We start from the raw sequence: 19734 nt of genomic DNA on the forward strand, positions 1-19734 counted from the left end.
CTCAAACCACAAGGACAGTACACTGATCTAACCTGGGCGACTGCAGCCTTCGTTCAGAGTGTCAGTGCAATTGTGACCCAAGACGCAGCGACCGTTATCTGATCTAGATAACACTTCAAGTGTAGGTGAAAATGTGCCACATTTGCAAAATCATGGCTACAGGCTGGGAGAATTTCCGTGACTCACTTGAATCTGCAGAATGTGAAGGCGTTTAAGAATCGCTAGCAACAATGTAAGGAGCGACATGCGAACAGAGCTTACTGGAGTAATATCTAACCCAAACAAGCACCTGCTGCAACTTTGGGGTGAGCAAGCCAAGCTGCTTACTGCATACTTAAATTGTGGCCACAAGCAACAAGCCCTGATCAATATTCTACACAAGACTGAGAAGGCGAGATGTTGTGCTAAGCAACTCACCTAAGACCAGTGGATGGACCGCTGCACGTTATTTGCACACATAGCCCTCAGTAAGCTGTAACACACATTCTCGACTATAACAGGATGAACTAAAAACTCTAATACTATTTAAAACACGACGTTCAATCTACAGTGCACATCTGAAGAAGTTGAGGAACAAGCAGCAGATGCTTTCCCCAACCACCTCACAGCAACCGACCGTCCCCAGACTTATATGCACCTTAATCACCACTTGCCAAGGAAGGAATTGAAAGCCTCTTTATGATGGCAGAACCTGTTGCTGCTCTCGAGCATGTCAACACTTAAAACGCACTTGGCAAAGATGGAGTCACTTGGCAGATGTTGAGGAATCCTCCCTGAAATTAGAAAGCAAGCACTACAGCTTGTACTCAATGAAATCTGGAATATTGGTTAATTCCCCATGTAGTGGAAACACTCGAGGGTGATGCCATTACCGAAATCAGGCAAGAAACCAGACACTATAGCCAACCTTCGACCAATCTCATTCACATCGACAGCATGCAAATTGCTTGAAAAAATGTGCCTCGCGAGAGGGGCTGAACTACCATCTGAGAAAGAGGACTGTTTCCACCTGTGCCAGATTGGTTTCTGCCCCAACTTTGATTTATGCAACTATAGCTTCTTTCTGCCTGAAAGCACCACCAGTACCAGCCACTGCGGAAGAAAAGTACCTGGGATCCTAGTCACAGTAGACAAGGTGGATGTTCAACACAGTCTGCAACGAGGCGGTACTGGTGGCTTTTAGTGAAGCCTTCCGTTGTTAGGGTTGCCAGTGTTGTCAAAGCCTTCTTATGCAACCGGACGTTTCAAATATGAAGTGGCAGTAAACAGCCAAGGACTTTTACCAACTGCACAGGCGGAAATGCACGTAAACCTGGACCGCCATACTTGATTGCAGGAGTGATTTGCTGCAGAGATAAGAAGGTGACTTAACAGTTGCTGATAACATATACCAAGTGCAAGTACGTGCCGTATGCAATACCAGTTAGGCCGAAACAAATGCATTTACTCCAAACCAATTAGAAAAGCTCAATATTTTCTTTTTTTTTGTCTGCAGGATGCCACTCGTGTGCTTTGGGTAAGTATGCACAGGGTTGTATAAAGGTGCATAGGTGAAATTAGACTACTAGATACAGCTGTTAAGCCTAATGTTTTTCTTGGCTAAGATCTTGCACCTTGAACTCATTCAAGATCATTAGCACAAGAACAAAGGCATGTAATGTACTTGTCTCAATTCTTGGGCTTGTGCCATCTTTTTTACAGTAATAGCGGCTGTAACAGCCTTGGTTGTTCTGATGTCTACTGGTGGTGTCAGTGGAATTCCCAAATTTCCTGCAAGAAAATTGCAAATTAAAAGGATTCTCATTCTGCTGTGAGTATTCGAACTTGCAACCGAAAGATTGGCAGTCCATAATTCTACATCTAAGCCACTCTGCTGAAGCTACAGCCGTGGTCAATAATGATCCTGGAGAGCGTGATCCAACAGGTGCCATGATTAGCTAACACCTGTTCAATATTTGTGTACTGTATATAGAGCTGGCGTTCACGCCTTCAGGTTGTGGCACGTCACCGTCCCACTTGTGGAGGCAGTCCTATGTTAAATTTTCTTCTTGCACGTAATGACAATGATCGGACGAGTCTGCTTAGTCTTCATTATTCTTTTTCCAGTGCTTGGCTTCTCATGCTTACTGTATGGGACTGCTGATGTCTTGTTTTCCCCAAGGACGGAGTGAGGCCTATTGATGCGGTAGCCCAAATATAGATTTGAGAAAACCAAAACGAATTCAGCATTAACAACATAAAGGGTTGTTTTGGTAGAGACCAGTGGCCAAGTCTGGATGTGAAAGAGGAGCATTTCTTGCTCCTCTTTCACATCCAGACTTGGCCACTGATCCCAGTGATGAAGTGGAAAGACTCGGCTCTTCTAGCCGAGTCTTCCCACTTCATCACTGGGAGGCATAACGTCAACAAACAAATATGACTCGCACTTATTTTACGTCTCAAAAGGAGATTACTCACTTGCATCGGCAAGTGTTCACTCCAACAGACACCACATCAATCAGGCTTACTGTGCATTACATTTCACCAGCTATTACGAGCAAAACTGCAATTTTCTTTATGCCACAACTTGCTCAATTCTGTGTTTTGCAATAGCATGTTTGCAGCAGTGCTATGCTATTAAGGTGCTTAAATACTTGTGAATAGCAGTAGAGAACAAAAAAAGAAAGTAAGAAAGCAGTGGCTTTTCGTGCGCAAACTATGCATACACCTGCTGTTGCAATGGCCATTTTTTCCTGTCTGCTAAACCATTTTAAACAAGAGAAGCATATACACAATTATTGTGCAAGATCGGAGAACAACCAAACCAAAGGTGTCCTTGGTAAGCGAGGTATGTTTATTTGATGCCATTTTCTGCAACCCTGCTGTCAGGCTTTCAGGTTCATTATTTAAAAGTGACGAGACAGTTTGACAATTTTAATCATTGTAAAACTTAGCAAAGCCTTTTTGGGTTGTTTGTTCTTGGTTTCGAACTCGGCAAATTGCACATTAAGCAGGGGTGTCAGAACAAGGGGAGCGGGGGGAGCGACGGCTCCCCCTCACCTACAAATGAGGGAGCATGGCTCAAACTAGTGCTTCTAATTCTTACGGTGCCCGCATCGTCGGCAACATCTGAACGATCCTTTAGTGTCCTGGAACATATGCAGACATGCTTTCGAAGCACAATGTCCCAGGAAAGGTTGATGCATCTACTCCTTTTGCAAGTGCACGGTGATTTAACTGCCACTTTGAGCTTAGACTCCGTAATTGAGATGTTTGTTGTAAAAACCTCGGAAAGGAAGTCAATGTTTGGCACAGTGTGACCATAACGTGCAAGAGCGCATAAATGCGTTTGTGCAACTTTGTAGCATTTCAAACATCACTTAGGAATATACATTTGGATCTTAGGTTGATTACACGGTATAGTTCATATTGATACAGTTTGAAGTAGACACGGACGAAGCGAGTAAACTGGACAGAACGAGCGCTGTTCTTACTGGTTTACTCGCTTCGTCTGTGTCTTCTTCGCACTGTTTCAGTATGAATACGTACCAACTAGCGCAGCTGTCCATGGTATCGTTATAGCATTCATTAATATTTGTGTTTGGAAAGCATGTTTAAGATGTGTAAATTATGTTTGTGATTACATTAAATTTACTTTGCGATTGACACATCCATACACATTATTTCTGCAATTTTATTGTGAGCCTACGACGAATATAGGCATGTCGTAATCTTTTCGGGCTCGTTTACGATTTATAGTGGTTTGTTCCCCCTGGCCAGCAGTGTCTCACATGGTTGAAATTTAAGTTCTTATTTTCTGATGTGTCATAATATTCCATGTTTTGGCTGTAGTTTGGAATATGTTATTGTTGCTGCTGTAGTAGATTATGGCACCGAAGATTGTACAAGTGAAAAGCTGTCAGATTGGTTTACTTTTCTCTTTTCTACACTTACATCCATACACGTGTGTTATCGTATGTGTACTCTAGTTTGCTGTCGCTCCCAACGCTACCTGGACGACAGGCATACCATGTTGATTTATATATGTCTCATTGCCAGCTTTCTTATGTTTAATCTCTTTGACAAGCTCGTTTACCGGGGGTAAACTAGAATCGCATCAAATGATGAATGTATATAAAGACAGTCTGGCGAAATCTATACAATATCGGTAACAAACACTTTACAAAACGTCAGACAAAACATACTGTTCAGGCACTACGTTTTTAATTGTTTGCGGCAGTTAGTAAACCAAAATTGTAGTTTGTTTATAATATTGCCTTTATGTCAGTGTGTTGATTGTGTTTATTTAGTAAATGTTGGGCACTCGAGGTGAATAAATTATGTTGATGCTGATGTCTTGGTAGTGTTTTTTTTTCGCTCCCCCAGTGAAAATAATGTTCCGACATCACTGACTTTAAGTGATATCTTAAATGTGTTATGCTTTTGTTCTTGTTGCAGTTTATTTATGGATGGGGAGTATGTGGTGCCATGGATGGAGTCTTGCCCCCTCATTCCGTACACTATGTTAGTCTTCTGTGTCCAATGCCATTTTACATTTGAATGCGATTGTATAATTTTGTTAAGTTCTGGCTCTCACCTACGCTTGAAAGTTTGTTACCCACTGCTGGTGGCACACTTGCACTTGTGTGACATTTTTTTCAATAATATAAAGTCTATCACTTATCCTGTGTACTGTTTGTCTTCATCTTTTTGCATTACAATTTACCTATTCTTGCTCTTTTGTTGCATTTCATATTAAAAATGGCTATCATAGTTGACATCATTTAACCATTTTGCGCACAATATGGATAAGGAAACCTGCCGTCAGGTTACACTCACGGTGTAAGCACAGAACCATCTCGGACTGCCCCAGCCTATCGCCCTTCAGTAGCCGAAAAGAACGCAACACCCCCATGTTTATGATATTAGCATGTTTGCACGGGCAGTTGTTTTTACAGTGGCCTGTTCGCCCAGTGCGGAAGCCGCTGCGGGATGTCAGAATCTCTTACAAAACTTTGGCTTTGCAAGGGATACAGCATCTGGCATGCAGTTTGTCACAGGGCATGCCTTCGGGGCAAGTTGAGTTTACTCACTTGCAAAGGGAGAACCAAGCTTGTTGGATACGAAGTAAACCACCTGTACACTTGGCGGCCTTCTTCATTTTGTTTGACATATGCGGCTATGTCAACCTTTGCTTTATCTACTTCTTGTCAGGCAGCAGTCTTTTGCTTCCGAAACTCACTCAGGATAGCTTTCAGTAAGCTGGACAGTAGTAACTGGAAAGCCAGCACATGCTAATCATTGCACTTACGATGCAAAGCTTCATGCAATATGATGGCGTAAATAAACGAGGGTGTTCCTCAAGGCCTTATAGCACATGTCATGAGTTTGGAGAAACATGATACACGGCACTTTTTTGATCCCTGGCTATAGCAGTTAACCAGATCCCTGGTTTTAGCAGTTGTGGCCATGGTTGAAGTGCAGCGTGAAGTCAAGAAAACGTAGATATCAATGGGAGCAGTGTCCTGGTGAAGGAGAAACTAATGGGAAGCCTGTTGAACATGTGGCTGACCCTGTTGCTAGCTTCATCGGGCAAAGTGTGAAACAAGAGAAGGAAGTAATCAACGTATTAGAAGGTTTTGACATATAGATGTCATGCTAAAGTTCTCGGGCAGGTCGCTGTCATAACACGCTAACAGGTCTTAGTACGCAGGCTATGCACAAGCAAGTACATATGGCTTATGTTGAGCAAATAATGGCTCATTATAACTGAGGAGGATGTAGTGGACATAAAAAACCACAGCTCCAACAATCTCGTCTCACTGGTATCAACAGTGTTTTGCCAAGTGCATCGCCATACTTCCCGATCCCTTCTTTGGCGACATCAGTGAGGACCAGCTTGAGGCAAGGAGTAATCGACATCTTTATGAGCTAAAAATGTATACATGCATGGAAAGTGCATTGCATCTAAAGACTGGGCACTTCACAGGGACTCTGGAGACAACGGATTATTGACAGTGGGCAAATACAAGCTTCTCTACTATTAAACACCGAACACTGTTGCCAGGTAGCAACCTCTGAAAAAATCCCCTCAAAGGAGGGAATCATCTTTGTGCATGATCTTTGTGCATCCATTAAGAGGGCAGGCAGGCAGAGCTCCTTGAGTGATGTTGCCAGCTTCAAAAGGCCCACTTCGCATATCCTGAATGCTTTCTTCTTAGCCTTTGCTGGGTGCAAGCCTTCTGCCGTCCAAAAGTTGTCATTGAGAGCACTGTTGGTTTGATGGCAATACAGTTCAGAAGCAATTCTAACAAACCTCCCTTCCTAGTTGGTCTTTAGGAACGTTATGGTGTTTTCATGGAGTGACACCATGAGACGACAAGCAAGGCCACTGGATGCCTCCAAGCCCTTGTTTTTCACTCTGTTCTGTTAGTAACAACCATGAGACCCGATAGTAACAAGCTCAAGTTCGGCACTCGTGCGGTTAGTGTGCAGAATACATAATAAAAATAAGCACAAAAACAGAAAACAAAAGGGAAGGATAACACTCACTGCACAGAGGATCGATGATGTTCCCAAGCTCAAATCAGTATCAGCTTTTGATATACACTAACTGGTGGCTAAAAGAGGCTACAAATATTGAAATGGAAGCTTTTAGCAGGACAGGTGCCAGAAAAAAGAAAAGCTGTGCTGCAACCATCTTAGGAACCTCTTGTCCCCTTAATAAAAATTGCTCTTCTATATTAACTTCAGCCTTCCCAAATAGAGTAATCAATGTAATGAATGAGCAGTGCCCTGGTGAAGGAGAAACTTCAGACTACCTGTGCACTTATGAACAAAGAATCACTTCTTAAACAGCATGTGTAGTCCAACCAGAAGCATAGGCGTGAATCGGCATTGTGCTCCTGCACTAAAGGTAAACAATGTGGTCTACAATGGCGAATGTGCTTTAGTAAGCTTCACCACAATAATGAATTTGTAATGCAGTGAAACAAAGAATTGCCATGCAGTGAAGCTTACTACGACTGCAGATTCACTTGCAAATTATATAGGGGGGTGTTCTGTAAATCGACCTAGTGGACTGTCCATTTCAGCCGCCGCTGATTGGCTGCAGCTGCACATGTGAGCAGGAGACAGGTGCCCCCAGCCAGTCTCCTTTTTCGCTGGTGCAGCTGCAGCCAATCAGCGACAGCTGACATGGACAGTCCACTATGCAGACTCTTACAGAATACACCCTCTGCCTAATAAAAGTGGGCATTTTACAATTGCTAGGCAGTACAGCAGGGCATGTTTGCAGATTTTGTTCTTGTAGCGCAAAAAACACACGGACGTAGAAGAAGAACGGCGACACACACAGGTGCTAACTTCCAACAACGTTGTTGTTGGAAGTTAGCACCTGTGTGTGTCGCCGTTCTTCTTCTACGTCCGTGTGTTTTTTGCGGTACAAGAAGAAAATCTGCAAACATGTTATACCAACAAGCCCAAATGTCTACACAGCAGGGCATGGCCTGGCTCGGCATAGCAGGTCCCATGACTTTCATCGGTTTGAAAAAGTCGGCGAAAAGCTAAATGTGGCGTATGTAATGTTAAACAAGATTTGATACAGCGACAAAAAATACAGAGCATGACACGCATTGCTGAAATTAACACCTGTTGTCATGGCAAACGTGGAGACACTGCGGTGGCTGCGACCTTGCCAAGTGAAAATGGCGGCACTCATGCAAACCAACCAAACAGCTGAACAGCCACTCACACCCGTTGGCCACCTTACCATGCGTCGGACTACCCAGGGCCAAATGTAAGTAAAATTTGGAATTATGGTTGCGCTGTCTCGGCACGTATGTTGGCAACGTGACCCCTGTGCCTGGCTGTCCAATGCTACACACAACTCCTCCTGAGCGTGGGAATGTTCGCACTTCCCGCGAAGTTTGGTGTGTTCCTCACATTGGACAGCTACCTGCCTGCAATCTGAAGGGAAAAAGGCCATAGGGGAGGCTTCTGCAGAAGCTGGTGGAAAGGAGCTTGTGGTGATCAACAGAGTAAGATAATATTTGCTGGCTGCTTCTGTGGCCCAAAGAGGTCCCAAAACAGTGCATCTTACATTTGACTCACCCCTGGGCTAGCGCCAGAAATAATTCCCCTTCGTTCCATTCATGACCACGTGAGTTCCATCATTGCACGAAGCAACGTAACTATTGCTGTACACATTTTCTTTCAAAGCTGCCATAAGGCACATTTTATTAATTCAGGCAAATATTTCTATGATCACCCACAAGGCATTATATTTCTTCCTTACAGACATTTCTAATATCATTTGAATATGCGACATGTTCAAACCTAGTAATGAAATGGATTGGGAAAGACAGTGCATACATACCACCAGCAAATGTGTTTCAAACTTAAGTTCACTCATCATGTTTCGAAAGCCGCAACATTACCTCAAATATTCATGTTCTTGTCACTGTTTGACAATATGCACCATTTGCAACTTCAGCAATTTCGCAGAAAATACTGTCTGCTCGTTTAGCAGTATCATGCAAACGGTGTTGGTCAGTCCTGTGTAATGAACCTGCATAACTGACACTTTCTGGAATTTGTTAAAAACTACATATGTAAAGAGAGACGTGCCACAAAGTGTAGCACTTTTCTGCTGCTTGATGCTGAATTAGTAAAGAATTTGAAGGTCAGGAAGACCAACAATGCCTGACTGCATTATTTAGTGACATAGAAGAAAATGGAGCGCCCTAGCACATTGGAACTTCACTCAGTGCAAGTGGGTTCGTTATCTTGAGTCTCCAATGCAAAGCCTATCGGGCAGTAGTAATAACCGACTTGAAGGCTCTAAGCTGTCTTCAGGTCCTAGGAGGATATAGGCTGTTTACATTCCCATTCTATTTTGATTAGAATTAACTAATCAGTGGTGAAGCTTACATTTCCATTCTATTTTGATTAGAATTAACTAATGAGTGGTGAAGCTTATTTGCCTCTGTTCCACTTTGCTAATTATGACAAATGTTCTATTACACAAGTGCATTGTTTTCCATGGTCTTGAGCTGCACAAATTCTGCACTCCTTGCAGATTCTGCTTAAGAATGCACATGAACTTCGGAGGTCTTCTTCAGAACAATGGGGTAAAGCCAGCAATTTTAATGCAGCCAGTCTGCCTGTACGACCACTTGGTGCAAGCTTTCATTTTTGTTTTACAGACGAACTCATTTCAATAACTGTGTAATAAAAGATTTGGAAATTACATTTCTCGAGTAAGTACTCTATTAACCTGAAAGAATAACTATGTAATTGCGGGGAATTCTTGCCTATTTGCACCCTTCGTAGCATGACGCAGTTGATGGCAGCCTGCTCCCACTTTTGGAGAATTCAAAACATGCGACATACAGAGAAACATAATTCAAAATTTGAGACATGCACAAATATGTTCATATATTTACGCCCGTACTCCCTTTGTAATAAGATCGCCGTAACTTGTATAATACAAAGTAATTTAAGATATAGGTCTCGTTTTCAGCTCAATCGTCATGCAAATGACATCTAGAACGGAGGATCGTAAACTTCAAACTACGCCAGGTACACAGCACAATCTCGCGACAACCGGCCGCCAATCAGACCTAAACGGGACCATACCCAGGTGAAAATTTCCAACTGGGATCCAACTGGGATCAGCTGGGATGAACTGGTTCCAGCTGGAACCCAACTGGTCCCAGTTGGAAAGCAACTGGGTAGCAACTGGTTCCAGTTGGGATCCAACTGGAACAATTTCCAGTTATACTGGGAGTGACTGGACCCAGTTGGGATCCAACTGGATCATTCACCAGTTGTACTGGAATCAACTGGTCCCAGTAGAGAGGCAACTGGAACTTTCACCAGTTGTACTGGAATCAAAGTTCCAGTTGGATTCCAACTGGAACTTTGACCAGTTGTATCAGTAGCGACTGGAACCAACTTAAACAATGGCCAGTTGTACTGGTAGCAACTGGTTCCAGTTTGAATCCAATTGATATGGTGACCAGAAGTTTAGATGAAAGCAAGTAACATGCAGTGCTTGCTAAGACAGCAGCAGCTAGTCCTACTTATACTGAGCAATTAAGTTTGGCAGTTTTAGCAATCCTAGCAAACATTCTAATAGAAGTTTGTAATAATTAGTCTAATACGTTTGTATTAAGTTTTGTATTAGACCAATATAAATTTCTATTAGTCGTACTGATTTACCTATAAGATCAATAGGCCGTGCGTATTAGACTTATTAGTCTTATACAAGCAGTGTTGCGTGTCTACTAGTTTCTCTATTAGACTAGCTAATAGGTCCTATTGACCTTATGCAGATTGTTTCTGGTCTTATACAACATGTACTGCTAGATTCCGCAGCTCTTGTTCGCTGGTGAAAGTTAATCGACAAAAAATTAGACTAGCGGACCGCTTGCTTGCATGGAGAGGTGTTTCTAATTAATCACTGAATAATAAAAAATTCTGCTGTACAATTGTGCAGCAGATTGCATTCGCACGTTTGCATTTGTTTCAGTGCACCATCTCTCAGCGACATACACAAAAGCGACGTGCGCCTACATGGTCTTGCCAATTTTGCTTCACTGAGCCTCGTCGCGATGAGTCGAGGAAACAGCTAGTGCTTACAGCACACGAAAAAAAAAAGAAAAACCCGAACAACCAGCCGTCAGATCGCGGTGCCCGGTCAGCTTTCGAACGACGGTCAATAGCAGCAACCATATTTGTTTGCCGCTGAAGTTTCGTCAGTGTCGTATTTTCTGTTGAAGTGCGCATAAAGTAGATGTTAAACTTTTAATCTAAATTACTAAATTGATATTGCATATAAAAGGCCGTAATATTTATTGACATCAAAGAGCAATATCGCAGAGAAGGGAACACGGCGGGCGGGAAGAATATAAAACTGCGACCGTAGTCAGCCGTAGTTGCGGACAGCATGTGTGCCATGGCGGCTGCCATGTCAAGGCGAGGCATCACGCGAGACGTGCGTGCATGTTAGTGAATGAACGATGTGTTTTTAAGGAACCCGTGGTGTTAGCGCCTGCGCATCTCATTCGTGCAGTAGTACATTTGAATAGTGTTATCTATGGCTGCTGTTGTGACTTCAAAACAACGCAAGGCAACTGTTTTACCCCTGCCCTTCGCGGCTTTGTGGATTTATCAGCGTGCATCGATGTGAAGTGTTCTCTCCGGCGCCGATTCACTATTTCGAGGTAATTATACTTCTTATGCTTCTTAGTATGAAGTGTTTTCTTCTTTTTTTTTATCCTGACGGTGGACGTAAGTACTTCTGTACAGTGCCGTCGGGCCGATTGCTGTGTGCGTTGCAGCAATGACATGCCTGTTTCCGACAACGCTGTGCAAGATTTCCGTCTAGAGTTCTTTATGTCTGCCTTATGTTTCGATGGAACACATATCTTATGTTGATTTTGTGTGCTTTATAATTGTCCTATCGTGTCACGTGGCGTCATTTTTATTATGATAAACATTTTGAGCTAGCATATATCACTGTCCTAAAATTAGTTTAGTAATTCTGTATTCGAATTCTTCTATATGTGTGTATTTTTGTGCCCAGGTTTTTTAACCACTTCCTCAAAAGGACGTCCTTTGGTCGAAGTCAACGAAAAGCTCGCAATCAAGATTGCTGACCTGATGAAGATCTCGAAAGATGAATCTGTAAAAATACATGCTGTGCCAATAAATGCTTTTACCAATTTTACCTGTTTTTCGTTATGTATTGGTACATTGCAACATTTTCTTTCACTAACAGACTGTAGTAGTGTCAATAACCTATTAGTTAGCTATTAGTGTTTGTATTAGAATTTTTGCTAGGGAATTAAGCAATAATAGCTGAACTGTCCTTAGTTGTATGAAAGCCATCAGCAGAATACACTTTTGATAGGCTTCTGCATGGGCCAGTTGCAATGGGGACCAACTGGGACCAGTTGCAATGGGCTCCAACTGGGACCAGTTGCAATGGGCTCCAACTGGGACCAGTTGCAACGGGGACCAACTGGGACCAGTTGCAATGGGGACCAACTGGGACCAGTTGCAATGGGGACCAACTGGGAATTGTTCCATAAACCAGTTCAACTGGAACCAGTTGCATTCCCAGTTGGAGAGAGAGAGAGAAACGAGAAGGGAAAGGTAGGGAGGTTAACCAAGGACGTGCCCGGTTGGCTACCCTACGCTTGGGGAGAGGGAAAGGGGAAGAATAGATAAGGAGCGAGAATACGAAAAAAAACACATAAACAGTCAGTTATTCACACAGTCAGTCGCAGAGGAAGGTCCACTGTCACAAGCGCTCATATAGTCCAGTCTCCTTCAAGAACTGAAGAAGAGCTTTTGTGGCCTTTAGCATGCAGGAATGCGTAAGCCATGGTCCCAGAATCTTTTCCCCTGACAGCACTCTGCTATCTAACATGCTGAGTTGAGTTTGAAGAATCCGTCGTTGAGCTTCAAAAGCTGGGCAATGACACAGAAGGTGCTCTAGCGTCTCATCGCAGCCGCACAAATTGCATGCCGCACTGTTAGTCATTCCTATTAGGAATGAATAGGAATTTGTAAATGCGACGCCCAACCACACGCGACACAGTAAAGTTGCTTCACCACGGGAGAGTCCAGGTGGCAGGCGAAGTCGCAATTTAGGGTCGAGAGAATGCAAGCGTGAGTTGCTGAAACCTGGTGAATTCCATCTTTGAAGTGTGATGTGGCGAGCAAGTGATTGAAGTTGCCGCGCAGCGTCCGTTCTTGAGAGTGGTATAGGCACTCGCTGATGTTTTTGATGAGCCGAGCGAGCAGCTTCATCGGCGCTGTCGTTGCCAACAATTCCGCAGTGGCTCGGCAACCACTGAAATACGATGTCGTGTCCTTTCTCAATCGCATGGTGATGAGCTTGTCTTATTTCGTACACTAGCTGTTCGTGTAACCCGTGACGTAGGGCAAACTGCAGAGTTTGTAGGGCTGCTTTCGAATCGCAGAAAATGGCCCAGCGATTTGGTGGTTGCTGGAGCACGTAATGGATTGCACCTTGAAGAGCCGCAAGTTCTGCTGCTGTCGACGTGGTGTTGTGAGAGTACTTAAATTGCAAAGAGACGGCGTCCGATGGAACCACCACTGCTCCGGTTGAACTGTTGGAATTAGTGGAACCGTCCGTGTAAATATGTATTCGGTCAAGATAAGACTCGTGTAGGCAAAGCAGGGACAACTGCTTCAGGGCTAAGGGTGACAGGTCTGATTTCTTAGCAATCCCAGGAACTGAGAGGCACACGCGAATTTGCCGGAGACACCACAATGCCGATGTTGGGCGTTTTGCAGGCTTGAAGCCAAAAGGTATCGACTCGTGTTGTCTCGTCACAATACTACAGTATGTAGCCTGTGGTCGTCGCGCTGGCAAACTGGCTAAATGGTGGGATGGTAGTCGTGAAAGGTGTCGAATGTGCGCTCTTAGCGTCTCTGCGACGATATGGGTGGTGATCGGATGCTCCTGTGCAATGACAATCGTCGCAGCTGTCGAAGAACATCTCGGGAGGCCAAGACATGTCCGAAGTGCTTGGGTTGGAAATTTTCACCTGGGTATGTCTGTGAAGGCGCAAATGGAGACCCGAAGCTTCTCCACCACCCCCGCTGCACGGCTGCACCACTCGTTTCAAGAAGCACAGCACACAAACCACACGTTTCGCGTTGTACAGCACGAGGTCGACGCAATGAGCTGCACGGCTGCACCACTCGTTTCAAGAAGCACAGTACACAAACCACACATTTCGCGTTGTGAAGCGCGCCGTCGACGCAATCGCCGATATGTGACTTGTAGGATGCAGTACATCCCTCGAACTCCGTCAAGCAAGTGCACATGGTTACGTCCAAGGGCGGACACGGGGACGCCGCAGCTCTGGTTCGCTAAAGGAAGCGCTATGCCACATGAATATTTCGATCGTCACTACCAAGGAATTGCGGTCGGCGTGGGCCAGACCAGTGCCTCAAAATCCCTAAGCGATTACGTCCCTAGGCACCTAGGAGCTTCACGATTGCCATGACAACCCGTGTTAAGCGGAAGTCACATGACCCGCAGTGCCACGCCCCCGCTGTGCCTACTAGCATTTGTAAATACGCGGCCCGGGCCCGTGGTTTTAAGCCCGGGCCCGGCCCGAGCCCGCCAAAAAAACGCTTCGGACGGCCCGGTCCGGGCTTTTGGGCCGGCCCGCGCTCGTGCAGAGCTCTAAGACGGCTCGGGTGGCAACTGATGAGGAATTGCTCCTTGATTAGAAGCTCTCTAAGCGCACCGTACTCCTGTGCAGTTTCTGAAAGTTCGGTCCACCTATCAAAATAGTGACTGAGCCGCGCGGCAAATTGCGTGGCAGTCTCGCCATCTGCAGGCTTTCCAGTCCTAAACTTGTCTCGGAAGCATTCTACGGTGAACCTAAATGTTTTCAGTAAAGCAGCTTTCACCCTTCCATAATTAGAGGCATCGGTTGGCGTCAGCCTACCGTACACACTAAGTGCTTCACCGCTCAAACACGTACTCAACGCAGTGGCCCATTGCTCCTATGGCCAATTCTGGCTTTTAGCAACTGTCTCAAATCTGTGCAAATAAGCATCCAGATCATCTTTTCTTTCATCGAATGCCACAAGCAGTTTGCTTGGGTTCAGACGGAAGCTAGTTTCTTCCCTCTCAGTGCTATCGACTCTTGCCTGGGCGGGAGCGTCTGTGCGCTGCTGCAAACGAAGTTGTTCGAGTTCCAACTCGTGCTGTCTCTGTCTTTCTCTCTCAGCTATTTCAGCTTCCCTTTCTTCTCTGATCTGTCGCTCCTTTGCTTCTCTTTCTTCTTTTCTCTCCTGGGCCTCTCTTTCTTCTTTGGCTCTTTCGGCTGCTAGCTTTTCTCTCTCTCTTTCTAAAGCCTCTTTTTCCTTCAGGCTAACCCACTTCCGTAGTTCCGCTCCGGAAAGACCCATCTTCTCACCAAGGGCAACTAATTTCTCGAGATCCATAATGCCCTTCAAAAATCTAGCCGCGTGCAAAAAATATCTGCCTAGATTTTAACAATCGAACTGCTCTATGCACACAAGTTAGCGAAACGTGGTGCAACACTCAAAATCGTTTACAATAGCAATGTACACGACCCTAGGCTCTTTCTCCCTACTATGGAAACACAATTTGCACCAGAAAGGTCCTTGTCGCGGACGCCAGAAATATTGTCACAGACCCCGGTGAACGAGGCGCAGACGCCGGACCAAATTCCAAAGCCGACTTATCAGCTTCCGAAAATAATCCCACGAAAGCAAGGACAATTAAGAGTGGGCCCTCTCGTGCGCCAGCGAACGCCAGTTGCTGTCCAAAGACCGAGTCAGAGCCCAGAGTTGTCAAAACACAACAAAATATATTTTTCCCACAAGGCAGTTACACATACACTTGCACACTTAGGCTAGACACAACACAATACAAATAAGATGGGTATTCACAAAACATAAGAAAATAATTAACGACAAGCACTAAGAGTCCAACACGTAAAGTACAAAATAAATAGGAACACTAAGTGTCCAATCGTATTCACCGTGCTGGTTGGTCTTGGAGTCAGACGATCTCGGCGTAACTCGAGCAAATCTCGAAGAAAGAACTTCCGGAAATGCAGACGCTCGATGAACCCGTCGACTAGCTTGCCGGGGAATCCCCTTCTTCCGCAGACGCTCGGTCTTCACGTTACATCACTTTACCGGTGCGGACTGAACTCCTGAATTCCCTGAATTCCTGGATTCCACCATCTGATTCTCGCACGGCGGTTATATAGCTTCCACAGGCGTTCTCGAACTTTCCTATCGGTGTCGTGATCTCGTAGCATTGCCAAAGCTTGGGAAGCTTCGCGTCTTTTCTCGTACCTTCGACCGCCGTCTGAGCGTTGTCGAGGGGGGGGGGGGGGTCATGATGACTCATGCTGTTGGCGCGCGCGCTCACGCTGTAGTTATCGCTCTCGACTCGCCGGGTGAGAAGGTGTCTCGGCGCGCGCGTGTCCTCTCTCTCTCTCTGGTTAACGTCGCTTCATCGAGCCTCTTCCAGACGTTTCGGCGCCGTTGTTAGCGTTGTTGCTTGAGGCGTATGCGCTCTTCCCCTCTGTTGAAGTTGCCGCGGGGCCGGCGTGTTCTTTCGCTGGCTTACGTGACACGCGGCGCGCGCTTGGATTACGCGCTCTTTTGTGACAGGTTTTGTCGGCGTCGTCGGCACGAAAGTTTATAACACTACGATCACCCGCTGTCGTCGGTCGCGTCGTCGGTCGCTTCTTCGTCATATACTTGTATGACAATATAGGTGTTCCCACTGGCACACTATCACAACTACAGCCGGCCGAGCGTTGGCGCCGACGTGAGGTCGACTTCTGACCGACATCGGTGTCGTGTCGGCATATATTGTGATGTACCGGACGTTAATCGAATATCGTTTCTACCGAAACACAGCGTCGTCGACCGGCACAGCGCCGACAATAAAGAGTTCGCGTGCTCGACGGCTATGCTGCATAAGCGTGCGTCGTCAGCTGCACGAACCACCGTCCACCGACGTCGTAAAAAACGTTTTCGGCGCTCGCCGCTAGGGTACAGTGCATGCGCACTCGGGACATGCAAAAGGCGGATTATATGGACACTCCGAGCGGATTTCTGCGCCGCCGCCGTGAGGTTCCGTATAAAGTCCAAGGGCGATAAAATCGCCGCCGTATGCTTTATGTGCGATGGACGACATACAGCGCGTGAGTGACGCGCGCTTTCACTGAGACCGAACGCACGGCGGAGAGCAAACGCGACGGCTCGGTCGCGCGAAAGTCCGTGGGGGGATGGAAGCAAGGGATCGAGGGTGGGGGCGCCGTTGTGCTCCGAAACCTAAAGGGGCTTTACCGAAACCAACTGCGCATATAGCGACGCAGCGCAAGGGGATCTGGCGATTCAATCTCGCGCGCAAAAGGTGGAAAGTGGGAAGCCAGCGCATGAGGGAGTAGCTGCAGCTTCTACTCCGCCAGCAACTGCGCACTCGTACTTTGCGCTAATGTTTGCGCTGCTGCGCGTGCGAGTTACCTTTGTATGCGCGGTGCTTTCGCCGCTCAGTTTCCGTTGAAGCGATAGACCACACGAACCTTCGCTCGCTGCTGTCGCGCTTGCTCACGCCAGCGTTTTGACAGTGGTTGTCTGCTTTCATCGAATGTGATCTATTCATGTTTGCTTGTGCGCGCTGATACCATGCTTGTTCAGTTTGTAAGCGAATGTCTCCAAGTTTATGCAGCCGATAAAACTATTATTCTTACTCCGTATAGCTCTGCACTCGTTTGCTAACGCAATTGATCCTTCGCCTTTCTGGCGAAGCTGCGACTTTTTTCATTCAAATACACAAAGAATTTGTTTTATTTATTTACAGAAATACTGCAGGCCACATGACCCAAGCAGGAGGGGCGAAACACAAGCTCATAAACAATACACACCAGTGAACAACAACAAAAAAGAGAAAATAAATAGCAACATTCAAAATAACACATTCTCACAAGCGCTAAGAAATAATATGGGAAAGTGCGGATACAAAAACAGTAACATTATTAAGTGGATTGCGAAGACAAAGAATTCAAATTATACATAGACAATAGGAGGGTGCCAAAGTGGAGGTGAATGCAACGCGTGACGCGCGCGTGTGCACAAATAATGCCAATGCTTCCTTAATAGCATAAAGACGCATCGGCACTGTTTGTTCCAGACTCCAGTGCTGTGAAGACAGAACTCGGGATATAATTAGAGCGCGCGCTGCGCTGTCGATAAGAGCTGTGCGTGTAACTTTTATAGTTGCTGCCATACACTACGTTGCTCTGTTCCTCAATGTTCGCTCGCCAGTAGCGATGTATTAAACCAGATTGTATTACGTGATGTCGTCTGCCTGCCGTTCCCTCCTCGATGATCAACGAGGGTAAAAGTTTCCGAGCGAATGCTCTTGAAGTTGGCGGCCGCTCGAAGTTATGAAGAAGGAATTCTTTAAAGATAAAGCGTTAGTAACGAAAGGTCTAAGCTCATTCCGTTCTCGAATTCGTTTAAGGAAATAAGAATATTTAAAGCAATTTGAGTTAAGTGTGTATTCATTAGGTGTTCGAAAGTGCTTGTGGCCTGTTGACCTAGAACGATTCGAAGAAATTAGTACAGATGTGTCAAAGTTTATGTCACCATAAATAAATTGAAAATATAACTTTAGTCGTGGTAGTTTTGCGATACGTTGCAGTGTTAATAAACCAGCTATTTTTAATAATTCGGTCGATGAATCCGTTCACTTGTATTTAATATAAATGAGCCAGGGGCGTAGCCGGGGGGGGGGTTGAACCCCCCCCCCCCGAAATTTTTTGCGCACCCCCCCCCCCCACTTACCCACCCTTTTTTCTCGTCACTTCGCGCTGACATGATTCAAGAAACCGGTGCTACTATCACAATTTCATTCCTGGGCACTTCCGTTTGGGTTGGTAATTTACAGTGAATCATGTCTGCATACGGAAAAACGTGTCGAAAACGTGTCGCGGTGTTTGTCAAGGCTTTGGCACTCTGTGAGGTTTTGGGCGAGAATGCGCAACAAATGAAGCAACACATGCGGCGGCCGTATTTTAGATGGGGGCGAAAATGCTCGAGGCCCGTTTACTTAGATTTAGGCGCACGTTTAAGACCCCAGGTGGTCTAAATTTTCGGAGCCCTCCACTACGGCGTCTCGCATAATCATATCGTGGTTTTGGGACGTTAAACCCCAACAATACACAATAAGGAACTGTGTTTTTAAGACTGTTCGAAAAATCTCAATCCCGGAATAATTTCACTGAACTTTCTTGCTTGATTTTCTTATAAAAGGGGGCTGATGAACACAGAACACCAACTACCCAGCATAGGCGTATCTACCGGGGGGGCAGGTGGGGCTCTTGCCCCCCCCCACTGTTAAAAGTGGGGGGGGGGGGCAAAGCATGCCATTTGCCCCCCCCCCCCCCCCCACTTTCGAAAGCGGGCACTTTCGGCTACACACTGGAAAGTCCAACAAAACTACTGCTGAAGCTAAATTTTACGTCTTAATAGAGTCACCACGTTAATAATGTTTTTCTTTACTACGTATCCCCGATTTGGGCAGCGAGTATTGTGCCTCCTCGTGACGCGCAGTAGCGGGCTACGCGCGAGATTCGCCATGCACGCTTGCATTGCGCAGAAGCCCTGGCGCTGGACAGTTCCCGCAGTTACAAATTACCGCCTAACCATACTTGTAAAGAAAAAACAATCGGCTTGATATATTTAACCTTCGGGTGAGAGGAGAGGTCCGGATAAAGTATTTTAATCAGCCGCGTCCAACGATGGGTGTGCCTTACTGCACGAAATGGTTGGATTAAAATGCTGGAACTATTGAATCTCCGTCCAGAGATAGTCTACGTAGCGTTGCAGTATAAATATATATCTTATCACCATCAAAAACCTAATCAAACCACTTACAGGTGTAACTGCCGAATTTCTTTGTGTAATCACGACTTATCGTCGTGATAAGTCGTGATTTATTTATTTATTTATTTATTTATTTATTTATTTATTTATTTATTTATTTATTTATTTGTTTATTCATGATACCTCAAAGGTCCCAGAACGGGACATTACATGAGGGTCTTCGAGGTGGTATGTTCGTGAAAGTGACCTCGGTCGAACGTGCAGAGCCATTTCAGTTCCAATAGAACACTTAACTGAATTTTTTCTAAAGGCCTGTGTCAC

General features: G+C 45.4%; 1 long non-coding RNA gene across 1 annotated transcript; it reads left to right on the top strand.

Moving 5' to 3' along the window:
• Positions 1–1491: 1491 nt before the first annotated feature.
• LOC125942339 (uncharacterized) lies at positions 1492–4638 on the top strand. Its single transcript, XR_007465019.1, has 3 exons — positions 1492–1516; positions 1702–1810; positions 4438–4638. It is a non-coding gene; the product is annotated as an uncharacterized LOC125942339 (long non-coding RNA).
• The last annotated feature ends 15096 nt before the right edge of the window (positions 4639–19734 follow it).

This window comes from Dermacentor silvarum, chromosome 1 (assembly GCF_013339745.2).
Source record: "Dermacentor silvarum isolate Dsil-2018 chromosome 1, BIME_Dsil_1.4, whole genome shotgun sequence".
Taxonomy (NCBI): Eukaryota; Metazoa; Arthropoda; class Arachnida; order Ixodida; family Ixodidae; genus Dermacentor; species Dermacentor silvarum.